At 42.0% G+C, this 11782-nt stretch overlaps 1 non-coding gene across 1 annotated transcript; it reads right to left on the bottom strand.

The window, feature by feature from the left end:
- Positions 1–8778: 8778 nt before the first annotated feature.
- LOC144707289 (small nucleolar RNA R71) lies at positions 8779–8887 on the bottom strand. The gene has a single exon (XR_013582452.1). It is a non-coding gene; the product is annotated as a small nucleolar RNA R71 (small nucleolar RNA).
- Positions 8888–11782: the final 2895 nt, after the last annotated feature.

An 11782-nucleotide genomic window follows, 5' to 3' on the forward strand; every position in this document is an offset into this window, starting at 1 on the left:
CATGTCTAGATATATAGATTTTACCTGTTCTCATTCAGTAGTATCTGTATTCGGAATGTAGTGAACTGTATCCCAATAAGGCACACTTCTCGGATCTTGAATTTAGTTTGTGATGAGCATACGGTTTTAAGTGTGGGTAACACTAACAACCAAAAGATCTTAAGAAAAAATAGTCAGGAAATTTTTTAAACAATACTTCAAATGGTGATTTATTTCCTAAAATGGCCGTAGGTAACCTGTTAATTAGATACACCGCTGTAGCCACTGCTTCATCCCAAATTTTTTTTGGCATAGAAGCATTATGAAGTAATGCTAAAGCTGTTTCTATAATATGTCTATCTTTCCTCGCTGCTGTTCCATTTTGTTCAGGGGTGTGTGGACAGGTCACCTTGTGAACAATCCCTTGATTTTTAAAGATTGAGTGGAGAGACTAATACTCTCCTCCCCAATCAGATTGAAAATTCTTAATTTTAGTGGAAAGTTGATTTTCCACTAATTTATGAAATTCTTGCAATTTATCAAATACTTCATTTTTCCTTTTTAAAATATATAACCAGGTATAATTACTATAATCATCAATAAACACTACATAGTAAGAAAAACTGAGATTGGATAAAACTGGGGATGGACCCCATAAATCGGAATGGACAACTTCAAGTGGTTGAGTAGTGCAATTTTGAGTGGGGTAAAATGGTAGTTTGTGTGACTTTGAAATTCTACAAGCATTACAATCCAACCGTTTATTTGAGAAAGGGACTCCAAATTTTTTAATAATTTCGCTTAAAACTCAAAGTTGAGGGTGACCAAGTCGAGAGTGCCATGTTTTTGGGGTGGATTTTTCTCCGACTAATGCCAGAGGTTGACTCTTCTGTGGCTCCAGACGGTACAGTCCTTCTCTAATTGTTCCCTTTAGCAATATAAGGTTGGTTTTCTTGTCCTTCACAATACAATAAGAGGGATGAAATTCAACAAAAACGTCATTATCTACAGTAAGTCTGTGAATAGATAAGATATTTTTTGTAATCCCTGGTACATGTAAAACATTTTTAAAAAATAACTGATAAGCCAAAAATAGGGGTGAAAATTACGCAAATTTTTTAGCCCTTGTCGTTGTGAATTTTTGGCTTATGCAATAAAATTTATAAAACTCTACTTAATATGTATAGTGATAAGTATGAGTGTCGTCCAAGGGAGGCAAGTAGGAATTTCAATTTGATTTTATTTTTGGTGTTTTAGATCCTAATTAGAGTGAATTTGATCTTCAATGAGGATCAAGTCACCCTAATTAGGTGAGAATTTAGAGAGGGGGGTAGAAGAGATGAGATGAAAAGAAGAAATGTGGGCTCTAGATTGAATTAATTGATCCAATTGGATGGATCAAAGAATTCAATTAGAGAGGTTGGAAGAAATTTTTGATTTAAGTTTTGGTTGGTTTTGAGAATTTGCTAAATCAGAAATAAAAAGGGAAATCTTAATCTCCTAAGAATTAAAACTAAATTTTTTAGAGTTTTCTTTTGGAATGCAATTGAATGCCAAGGTAAATCCCTCAATTTATCCTCTCAATCCTAATCAGGGCTTGTACATGCCGCTCAAGCCAAGCGATTTAGAAGTTCAGATCAGAATAGAGATGAAGAAACAAACTTAACCTAATTCATTCAAAATGCATAAAAGTTCAAATACAATCAAGGAAAAAAGTACCAGATAACTTGATCCAGGGTGGGACTCCTCTCTGTCTTGCAACTGTGATAGAGAACCATCAAGCATGAGCTCCCCCTCTCGAAATTTAGCTTTTATACTTAGGTTATATGGTAAAAATCACCATTTTACCCCCGTTTAGTACTTAATATTTATCTATCAATGTAAGCTAGATCTGAATGATCCAACCATACAGATAGAAAGAGGGGATCAAGACGAACAAATCCATAAAAAAATCATCTCAATCGGACTTCAGGATCAAAAGTTATTAATAAATCAATTTTAAACCAATTTAATCCATTGGATTTAAAATTGATTTATTTATTAGTTTCGTTTTTAAACACGCAATGACGTGTCGCTCTCTCATTGGCTGGCGCATTTTGAATCCTCCTTTTTGCAGAAAAGTCCTTAAAAAGCCTGGAATTGCTTTTGGACGCCGCCCAAAAGTAATTGCGTATACGCCCCTAGCACACTCTCTCTCCTCCGATTTCTCCTCAAAAATTAAAAATATATATTAAAAATTGCAATAAAACCCTGTAAAATTTTAAATTGGACCTTTACGCTTGTAGTGGCGACCGAGAGCTGTTTTCAGGGTCTTTTTGCAACGAAAGTTCGCAAAAAGGCCCTTGAAAGTTCGAAAATAATAAAAATACTTCTTTTTCTATTATAAATATACTTTTTTCCTTGAAATAAATACATTTCCTCTTCAAATAAATCTCAGAAAAATCCTAAAAATTCGTGAAAAATTCTAGAAAATTCTAGAAATTTCACTGATTCATTCCCATGCTGATAAATGTCGAAATAAAATATTAAATATGCCATTTTCATTCAAAAATAATTATTTCGAGCTTCAATAAATCCTTTAAAATTCAAAGAATTAACAAAAAATTAGGGAAAAATCAGAAATCACTAGAAAACACTATTTTCATGTAAATATATGATAACAACCCCATTTTAAGCTCTTTAAATGCATAAAATCATGCTAATAGCATGAAATAAAGACAGAAATTAGGGTGTTATCAATAACCTTTTATCAAAAGTAGAAATTTTAGATGTACCAATGGATAGAACTTTCAAACCTGTTCTATTACCCATTTGTAGATGCTCGTTTCCTTGATAGCTGGTTGGATTTGAAATCAGGCTTGAATCTGCTGTAACATGGTGGGTGGCTCCACTGTCTGGAAACCATATGTTGTTTTCAGAATTACTTACAGTATAGGCTTGTGGGAAAGGGTGATGATTCTGTTTGCTCCCATTCTGCAGCTTTGTAAATTCTTGACATTCTGGGGCTCTATCCCCAAACTGAGAGCAAATCTGGCACTAGGGTTGAAAATGGTTGTTCCTGCCCCTTCCTCTTCCACCGTTGTAGCTTGAACCCCTTGATTGATTGTTTTTGAGCAGAATCTTTCTCGAACTGACTATTGTTTGCCATTGGAGGAAATCCACTTGAGCTTGCCTTATCTTAGTATTCAAGATATACTTCATGTGGCTTGAGATTCGTCACAATTTCTTCAAACTTCAAATGACCAAGATTAGCGTTAACACAAAGAACGAATCGACTGTATTCTGTTCCAAGCCCTCTAAGGAATGTATAATTATTTTTGTCTTCATCAATTGTAGCTCTAGCTGACTCCAATGATTTTGTAATAAATCTAAAGTGTTTCACGTATTCGTCAATTGTTTTTGTACCTTTCGTCATAGTATGGAATTGACGATGGAGATCCATAATTCTCGCTTTGATCATGCTAGAAAAGGTGATTTCGAGCAAATTCCAGGCTTCTTTTGTTGTCTTGGCTCTGCTGATGCAGGGAACCACAACTTTCAACAGAGTAGATAGCAGGAATCCAAGTACCTTCTGATCGTTCTTCCACCAGAATTTGTAATCCGGATTCTCCACTGAATTACCCTGTGAATCTTTGATGGACAAGAGAGGTGGATCATCTTGAACAAAATAAATCAAATCATACCCATTTAAAATAGGGATGACCAAGCTCTTCCAAACTTGGTAATTTTCGTCATTGAGCCTGACTAGTCATTTGAGGCTCCTAGCGGAATATTCACCGGGACTTGTCCTTCAGTGATAGCCATTCTTGCGGCAGCGGGCGATGCTGAGGTAGACCCTCCAACGGAAGCATTTTCAGCCCTAATGACTGGCAGCTCTGATACCATGTTGAGAATCCTCGTGTCTTGCTCAGAGAAGAGAAAGATAGAGAAAGAATGGGAAAGAAGAAAAGGAGAAGAAGACACAAGAAGCAGTAAGATCATTATTATTCTGCAAGTTTTCCAATGTTTCATTGGTCGTATTTATATTACATATAGAGTAGTTTGTAAAAGAACTTCTGTTTCATATATCCGTTGTAGCAGTTCTACAACGGATATAAAATGCAGTTTAATCCAAAACATTATAACATGTTGGGTGCACCGATCACAGCCGTCGATCGGTGCCGTAGACCCATCTGTTATAACAGATATCTAATGTTTAAATCTAACCATTATAACAGATTGGGTGCACCGATCACAGCCGTCGATCGGGGCCATCGACCCATTTAATATAACGGATATCTATACATGGTCGTTCTGTTTGCGTTGTGCGAATTGGAGCAAATTGTGCGTTCTGTTTGGTTTTCCGAACATAAGAGAATCAAATTCACACAGAACACCGCACAGACCCGTGTGCGGTTCGGTTTGTGCGAATTGTGCGAATTTTGTGTAAATTTTGTGCAAATTTTGAACATTGTGCAAATTTATTCGAATTGTGCGAATTTTAACCCATTGTGCGAATTTTGTTCGAATTGTGCGAATGTGCGAATTTGTGCGAGTTTTGTTCGAATTGTGCGAATGTGCGAATTTGTGCGAATTTTGTTCGAATTGTGTGAATGTGCGAATTTGTGCAAATTTTGTTCGAATTGTGAGAATGTGCGAATTTGTGCGAATTGTGCGAATTTTGTTCGAATTGTGCGAATTGTTCGAACATCTGTTCTAATTTTTGCACAAAAAAGGACAGAACAACGAACAGACCCCTGTGCGGTTCTTTTGTGCGAATTTTTTGTTCATTTGAAAATAACAGAACAGAACGACCATGTTTACTAATATCCTATGATATAATCTCAACCGATATAATTCTCTATGGTTCGATCCTAGCCGTTTATGTTGAATCCTAATCTATCTTTGATCCTAACCATCTATGTTTATTCCTAATCTAGATTTGAACCTATATTTAATCCTATTCTCTAAGTCTCTAATGAGTATAAAATATTCATTTATTTACTAACTAATCTTGTTTACGTTCCTAACAGGAGGTCGCTGGCGAGATCCTTGCCGAGTAAAACTCCTCTCTAACACCAGCGGCTGCGCTTGGTTACCCGGACCACACAAGGGTCGTTCTCTGCCAGACGAAGGGGCGGCTTGGGGCTCCGAGCACGTCACCGACGATCAACCTAAGAGCAGGGCGACCACTCTGGCGTAGGGGAAAAACTGGGCGCGATCGATGGGGACCCCAAAGCGCAGCCAAAGAGTGGAATTCCGAGAGATCTGATGAAACCCACCAAAGCAAGGAGGCTCCAGCCGTCGATGTCGGGTTTTCGGCAGAAGCTGGTCACGATGCACCCGTGCGGTCAGAAAATGGTGGGTCGTCACTCGGCTTATTGGTCCCGCGGGAACTCGAAGGGAAGCGGCGCTTTTTTTTTTCGTTTTTTCCGACCGTGCTCCGGCGAGGCGGTCGTCGTTCGCTACTGCAAGGGGGTGAGGCCCAAGCACGGAAGCCTCGTATGGATTGGTCAACGGAGGAGAGCTCGGTGGTCACGGAGTCAGGGTAGACTAGGGCTAGCGCGGTATAGCGGGATGGCGGATCATGCAGGTCGATTATCGTCAGTCTAGGGAGCCCCCGCTGCCTTCAAATGGGGTAGCTTCTTCTGTCGTTACGCACCAACGGCAATGGCGGGTTCTAGAGCTGATCCCTTCACCATTGTTCTAGGAAGGCACCCTGCAATAGGGAGGATGGCGTCTCACGTGGTTGGCCAGGGGAATGATAGAGGGGCAACATGATCGCTGGTGGCGATCGTGCCCCAAGAGAAGGCAGTTGACTGACAGGTGCAGAAAAATATCGCCGACGATCATAGCCCCCCGCGCGCGAACACTTCTTTACTCGATCGGGGACGAACAAACACCGTGGTTGCCCTCCATTGGGATGGGAAAGGAACGCAGAGGAAATAAAAACCCTAACGGGAGACCATCTCTATTATTCTCTTCCAAAATCTTCTTTTAACAAAACAAAGTCTTCTTCAATGAAAAAAAAAAACTTCTCATTCAAAAAAAAAACAAGTCCAAAGTATGTCCAGGGCCTCCACCTTTCTTTTATAGTGAAAGAAGAGAGCGGGGTTTAAAAGTCCCCTAATGGGCCTCCTTTAGGGGGAGAAGCCTAGTGGGCCTCCCCCCTTAAAGGATCCTTCAAGGGGGAAAGCCATGCATGGTGATGCCGCACGCCATCAAGGATCGTCATCGACGTCATCCGCGCCCTGCGCCCGCGACGTTGAAGACCGGGTGACCTTGCTCCGGTTATCTTCCTCGCTTTCCGTTCTCTTTCTTTCATGTTTTGTTTTATGCCGCCTCTTTCGTCCGTTGTCTTGTTTCGTCGCCCCCACGACGGTCGTGTTTCGTTGTTTTCGCTAAGGGGATGGATCTCTCTATCCACCCCTTTTCCCCCTTGTTTCTTCCCCTAAATTCCCCTTCATTTCCACTTATTTCGTTTAGTTGTGTCTTGTATTTGTTAAGGGGAGCCCATTTAGAAGGGCCCCCAAGTCGGACCCGTTATGGCCCACTTAGGGCCCGACTCTCCTCCGCGTTATGAGGGAAGAGAGGGCGCCCTAGGTTAGCAGACCCATTTTTTTTCCTTTGAGGCATTTCATCGAACAGAGGTTGGGGTCTCGTTCCTCGTTTTGAGCAGAACAGAAAGAAGAGGAAGAAGAGGGAAGAAGAAGGAGAAGGGAGAGGAAGGAAAGGGAAGAAGAAGGAGAGGGAGAGGAAGGAGGAAGGGGAGTCGCCGCCGCCGCCGTCGCGCGCCGCCCCCACACGCCGCCTCGAGCGCCGCCAGCCATTCGAGCGCCGCCCCACGCGCCGCAACGATCGTCTGCGCGCCGCCGGCGCGCTGTCGTCACGCTGCCGCTGATGACTCTCAATAAGTCATCAAATATTTAGACTTTTAAGTATCAAAGCATCAAGAATATTTAGTTAATTCATGTGAGTTGTCATACATATGCATTATTTTATAAAATTACTAACCCCACTTGATTCTTCGAATCAAGTGGATTATATTTGACATTTTTTGGTTAGTAAGTTCAGAAACAGGTTAAGACAACCAAAGGAGGACGACAAGAATCAAGAGGAGTTGGCGAAAATTCAAGAAGAAGAAAATTCCAAAAATGCCCCCGGGGCATGTGTTAAGAGAAACCTATAAATACTCTCTTGAGAGTTCATTTTGAGGTTGTCCAGAATTTCCACCTGAACAGGCTAGGGCTTGGAGAAGAAGAGTTCTGCACCCTCCAAGAGCTGATGGGCATTGGAGCTGGAGAAAAGGAGCAGGCTAAGGAGTAGCTTGGGCTAGACGACCTCCACCTCGCCACAAGGATCGTGACACAAGGTTGGAGCGATTTCCCAAGTTTCAGAAACTGTGTAATTCTCTCTCTATTAGACAATCTAGGTTGGGTTGGAAGATTCTCACCAGTGATCTTCCAACAATTCCAACTGAAATTGTTCCTCGTTTTGGTTTGATTTCAAGTTTATAGTTTGTTCAATTCCATTCTCTCTTCGTTTCTCTTCAAATCGACTATCCATTCATCACACCCAGTTCAAGTTTCGCCCCTTCAACCGCAGCTTCGTGCAGCCTAGCTGCACACCGCACAGCCGTGTGCAGCAACGCCGCGCCCAGCCAAGCCGCGCAGCACAGCCGCGCGCGGCCAAAGCCGCGCGCAACACACTCGCGCGCAGCCAAAGCCGCGCGCAGCCAGGCCGAGCGCAGCACAGCAGCGCAGCAATTGACGCGCGCAGGCCAACACCGCGCGCAGCAATTGCCGCGCACAGGCCAACACTGCGCGCAGCATTTGCCGCGCGCAGGCCAACACTGTGCGCAGCATTTGCCGCGCGCAGGCCACGCCCGCGCGCCGTCAACGCCGCGCACAGGTTGACCCCGTGTGCACGCGCGCAGGGTGTTTGGTAGCTTGTCAAAACCACAGGCTTAAGCCTGTGAAGGAAGAAAAACCCTTTAGGTGTTAGCTCCCGTAAGCCAGTCCTGAAACAGAGTTCATTAGTCTACTGAGAAATTACTTTACATATCTCTCCTGAAGAAATTCCCTGAATTCTACTGAAGATAATTTCTCTGATTGTTAGGATTGATACAGAAATCTGATAAATTAAACTGCATTGAAAAGGAACTACTATTGTTTTATCTGCTCCCTATGGATCGACACCTTACTCGCCCTAAGGCTGCGAGGTTAAAAAATATTGTTGCATAAGCTCAAATCCTCACACGATTGACCAGTCAATAACCAATAAAAATACCCATAATTTGAGCTCATCAACTGGCGCCGTTGCCGGGGAGTACGGTATTATAGTAGCATATTCTTTTCTGTCTTTTCAGTTATTCTTTACTCATTATCCTAAAGCTGTAGGACTTGAAATCCTCAGCTTATTGTTTTTCTAACTCTTTGCTGAAGTTCGATGGTAGTGACACGTTCAAAGGCTGGTGAAAAGTCTATAGAGAACGTTGCACGCGACGCGACTCCAGAATCTACAGTCACAGAACCATAAATTCAGCAGGAAACTATGGCAGAAGAAAGACACCATCAGCAGGAGATGAGGAGAACCATGCTGGACAGGTCGACACCCTCTAGAATTCCTAGATGACTTTCATATTAGATGTTCCTCCCAAAACGTTCCAGGATTATCTATAGAAATGCTTAAAATGAAATATTTTCCATTGACATTAAAAGATAAAGCATTTTCCTGGTATCGTAATTTAGGAATTACTTTTAGTACTTGGGATGAGATGTAGGGAAAATTTCTGCAGAAATTTTACCCTCTCCAAAACTAATTTTTATAGAAGAGAAATCCATAATTTCCACCCCCACGAGGGAGATGCTTTTAGTGAATCATGGGAGAGGTTCAATGATCTGTTGAGGAAATGCCCTCATCATGGAATTGAACAATGCCAATTAGCCCAAATTTTTATGAATCTCTCTTGGATTTCATGAAGAACAAGGTGAATCTAGCCACCGGTGGAACATTTTACACGACATATGAGGATGAAGTTTTTAACATTTTGGAGAGAGTTGCAGAAACTGATTTGCAGGAAATTGGAGCAAATCAAAATGGAAGAAATCTGCAGCCCAAGAGGGCAGGAGTGCTGCAAGTTAATGCCAAGGAGGGGGAGCTGCAAGCAGGCTTAAGGGAGACCAACCAGAAGTTGGAGGAGCTGACATCCACCTTGAAGAATGTCTTTCTAGGTAACCCCCCCATCGTTAAGGCCAAAATTTGCTCTCTCTGTTTCAGCAGGGAACATGAAGACGGAGCCTGCAAAGCCATGGAGGAAGAGGTGAAAGCCTTCAACCAACTGCAGCAACCATGGGCAGGGCAAAAGAGGCCAAATTTTCCAAATGGAGAGACCTTCCACCAAGGGAGTAAGCCGGCAGCTCAACCTCCATTCCAACTAAGACAGCAGTTCCAGTACAGGCCCCAACAGCAGTATCAGGTTCCCTCTCACAACCAACCTGATTTTTCTACATTCACCCCCGTCATTTCAGATATGATAGAGAAGCAAAACCAAAAGTTGCGAGCGGAGATGGAGATGCGGATGCAGGTCATGATGGAATTTCATACGAAGAAGATGTTGGAATCCCAGGAACAAATGAGGAAGCTGTTGGAGAGCTTTAGGCCTGCATCTTCTGAACACCAAGGTATAATTACAGAACTCCCTTGCACATCTTATAAATTTTCCACGAAACCTGTAATTAACCCATGCAACTTACATTATGTGCAACACTCCACTCATGATGAGATGAATGGAGAAGATCCTTAAGTTCTGGCAATCTCAAAGTTGAGAAATGGAAAGGATTTTCAGGACCCTTATCAGAATTCTGGAGAGAATTCTAGGAAGGGGAATGAGCCAAGAGAGGAAGAAGGAGAGGATCTTCCCTATGCGAAAGAACCTCTACCTTATACAAGTGGGTAAGATGTTCCTTACCCTTCAGCTTTGAATAGAAAAAAACCTGTCCTTGATTATGAACATAGGTTATTAGAGAATTTTAAAAGATCCACCATGACTGTTACTGTAGAAGACATGCTTAGGTGTGCACCCTCCCTAAAGAAATACCTTAAGGATGCTTGCACCACTAGGAAGCCTAGGGAAGTAGTTAAACTTTCTGAGAATGCCTCTAGCATTTTGAATGCCATCCCTATCAAAATGAGAGATCCCGGAGCCCCTTTCATTACATGTGAAATAGGAGGAAACACATTTTCTAAAGTTTTATTAGATACGGGAGCAAGCATAAGTATCATTCCAACAGCCTTATACGAGGAGTGTGGGTTTGGAGAGTTGGAGGAAATACATATGGACTTGCTCCTAGCTGACGGAACTGTTAGGCAACCTGAGGGAAGGTTAACTGATGTCATGATCACTGTAGAGAACTATGAAATACCTGTAGATTTTATAGTGACTAATGTGAAGATATCGGGGAACATTAGTTTAGCTCCTATAATCTTAGGAAGACCATTCTTAGTCACGGCTAAAACAATTATGGATTGGGAGAAGGGAACTGTAGAATTTAAGATTGGGAAAGAGAGAGTTCAAATTGACATATCAAAAATGATGAAGTGCCCCTTAGGAAGCAATGAAGAATTAAAACTATGTACAGAAGATGAAGGAGAGGAGGAAGTGATAAAGGAATATGTCTCACATGTAGAGGGTAGAGAGCTAGATGAAGAGATCATGGACTCCCCTTCATTGGAGGTAGGCCTAGAACTAAAACCTTTACCCTCATCCCTCAGATATGCATATCTAGATGAGAAGAAAACCCTACCTGTAATCATTTCTTCATCACTAACTCCTAAATAGGAAGGAGACTTGCTCAAGGTACTTAGAGAGCATAAGAATGCGATAGGTTGGACGTTTGATGATATTAGAGGAATTCCATCTTCAATATGTGAACATAGGATATTTTTGGAAGAAGAATCTAGACCTTGTAGAGAGCATCAAAGAAGGCTCAACCCTTACATGAGAGAAGTCCTTGAGAAAGAGATTTTAAAGTGGTTAAATGCAGGAATTAAGTACGCTATCTCCGATAGTAGGTGGGTGAGTCCCGTACACATGGTTCCAAATAAGTCTGGAGTGACAGTAGAAGTGAATGAAAAAGGGGAGGAGGTGCAGAAGAGATTAACCACGGGATGGAGGGTGTGCATTGACTATAGGAAATTAAACAAAGCGACCAAGAAAGATCATTATCCACTACCCTTCATGGATCAAATACTAGAAAAACTGTCGGGGCAACAATATTTCTGTTTTCTAGATGGTTATTCAGGATACAACCAAGTGAATATTCATCCAGATGACCAAGAGAAGACGACCTTCACGAGTCCTGTAGGGACATACGCCTTTAGGCGTATGCCCTTCGGGCTATGTAATGCTCCCGTCACATTTCAGCGATGTATGAATGCACTCTTCTTCGATTTGGTGGGAGAGTGTTTAGAAATCTTTATGGATGATTTTTCTGTATTTGGATCTACCTTTGGAAACTGCCTCCTAAGCCTCACCAAAGTATTAAAGAGGTGCATTGAGTCCAACCTTGTCCTAAGTTGGGAAAAATCTCATTTCATGGTGCAGGAGGGAGTAGTGCTGGGCCACATGGTAAGCAACCATGGATTGGAAGTGGACAAGGCCAAGATCGAAATCATCCAGGGCCTTCCACCTCCAACCAACCTAAAAACCCTTAGGGGTTTCCTCGGCCATGCGGGTTTCTATAGACGTTTTATTCTCGACTTTGCTAAAATTTCTAAACCTCTCACAAATCTTTTATCGTCTAAGAACAATGCTTTTGAACTA

This window comes from Wolffia australiana, chromosome 8 (genome assembly GCF_029677425.1).
Source record: "Wolffia australiana isolate 7733 chromosome 8, ASM2967742v1".
Taxonomy (NCBI): domain Eukaryota; kingdom Viridiplantae; phylum Streptophyta; class Magnoliopsida; order Alismatales; family Araceae; genus Wolffia; species Wolffia australiana.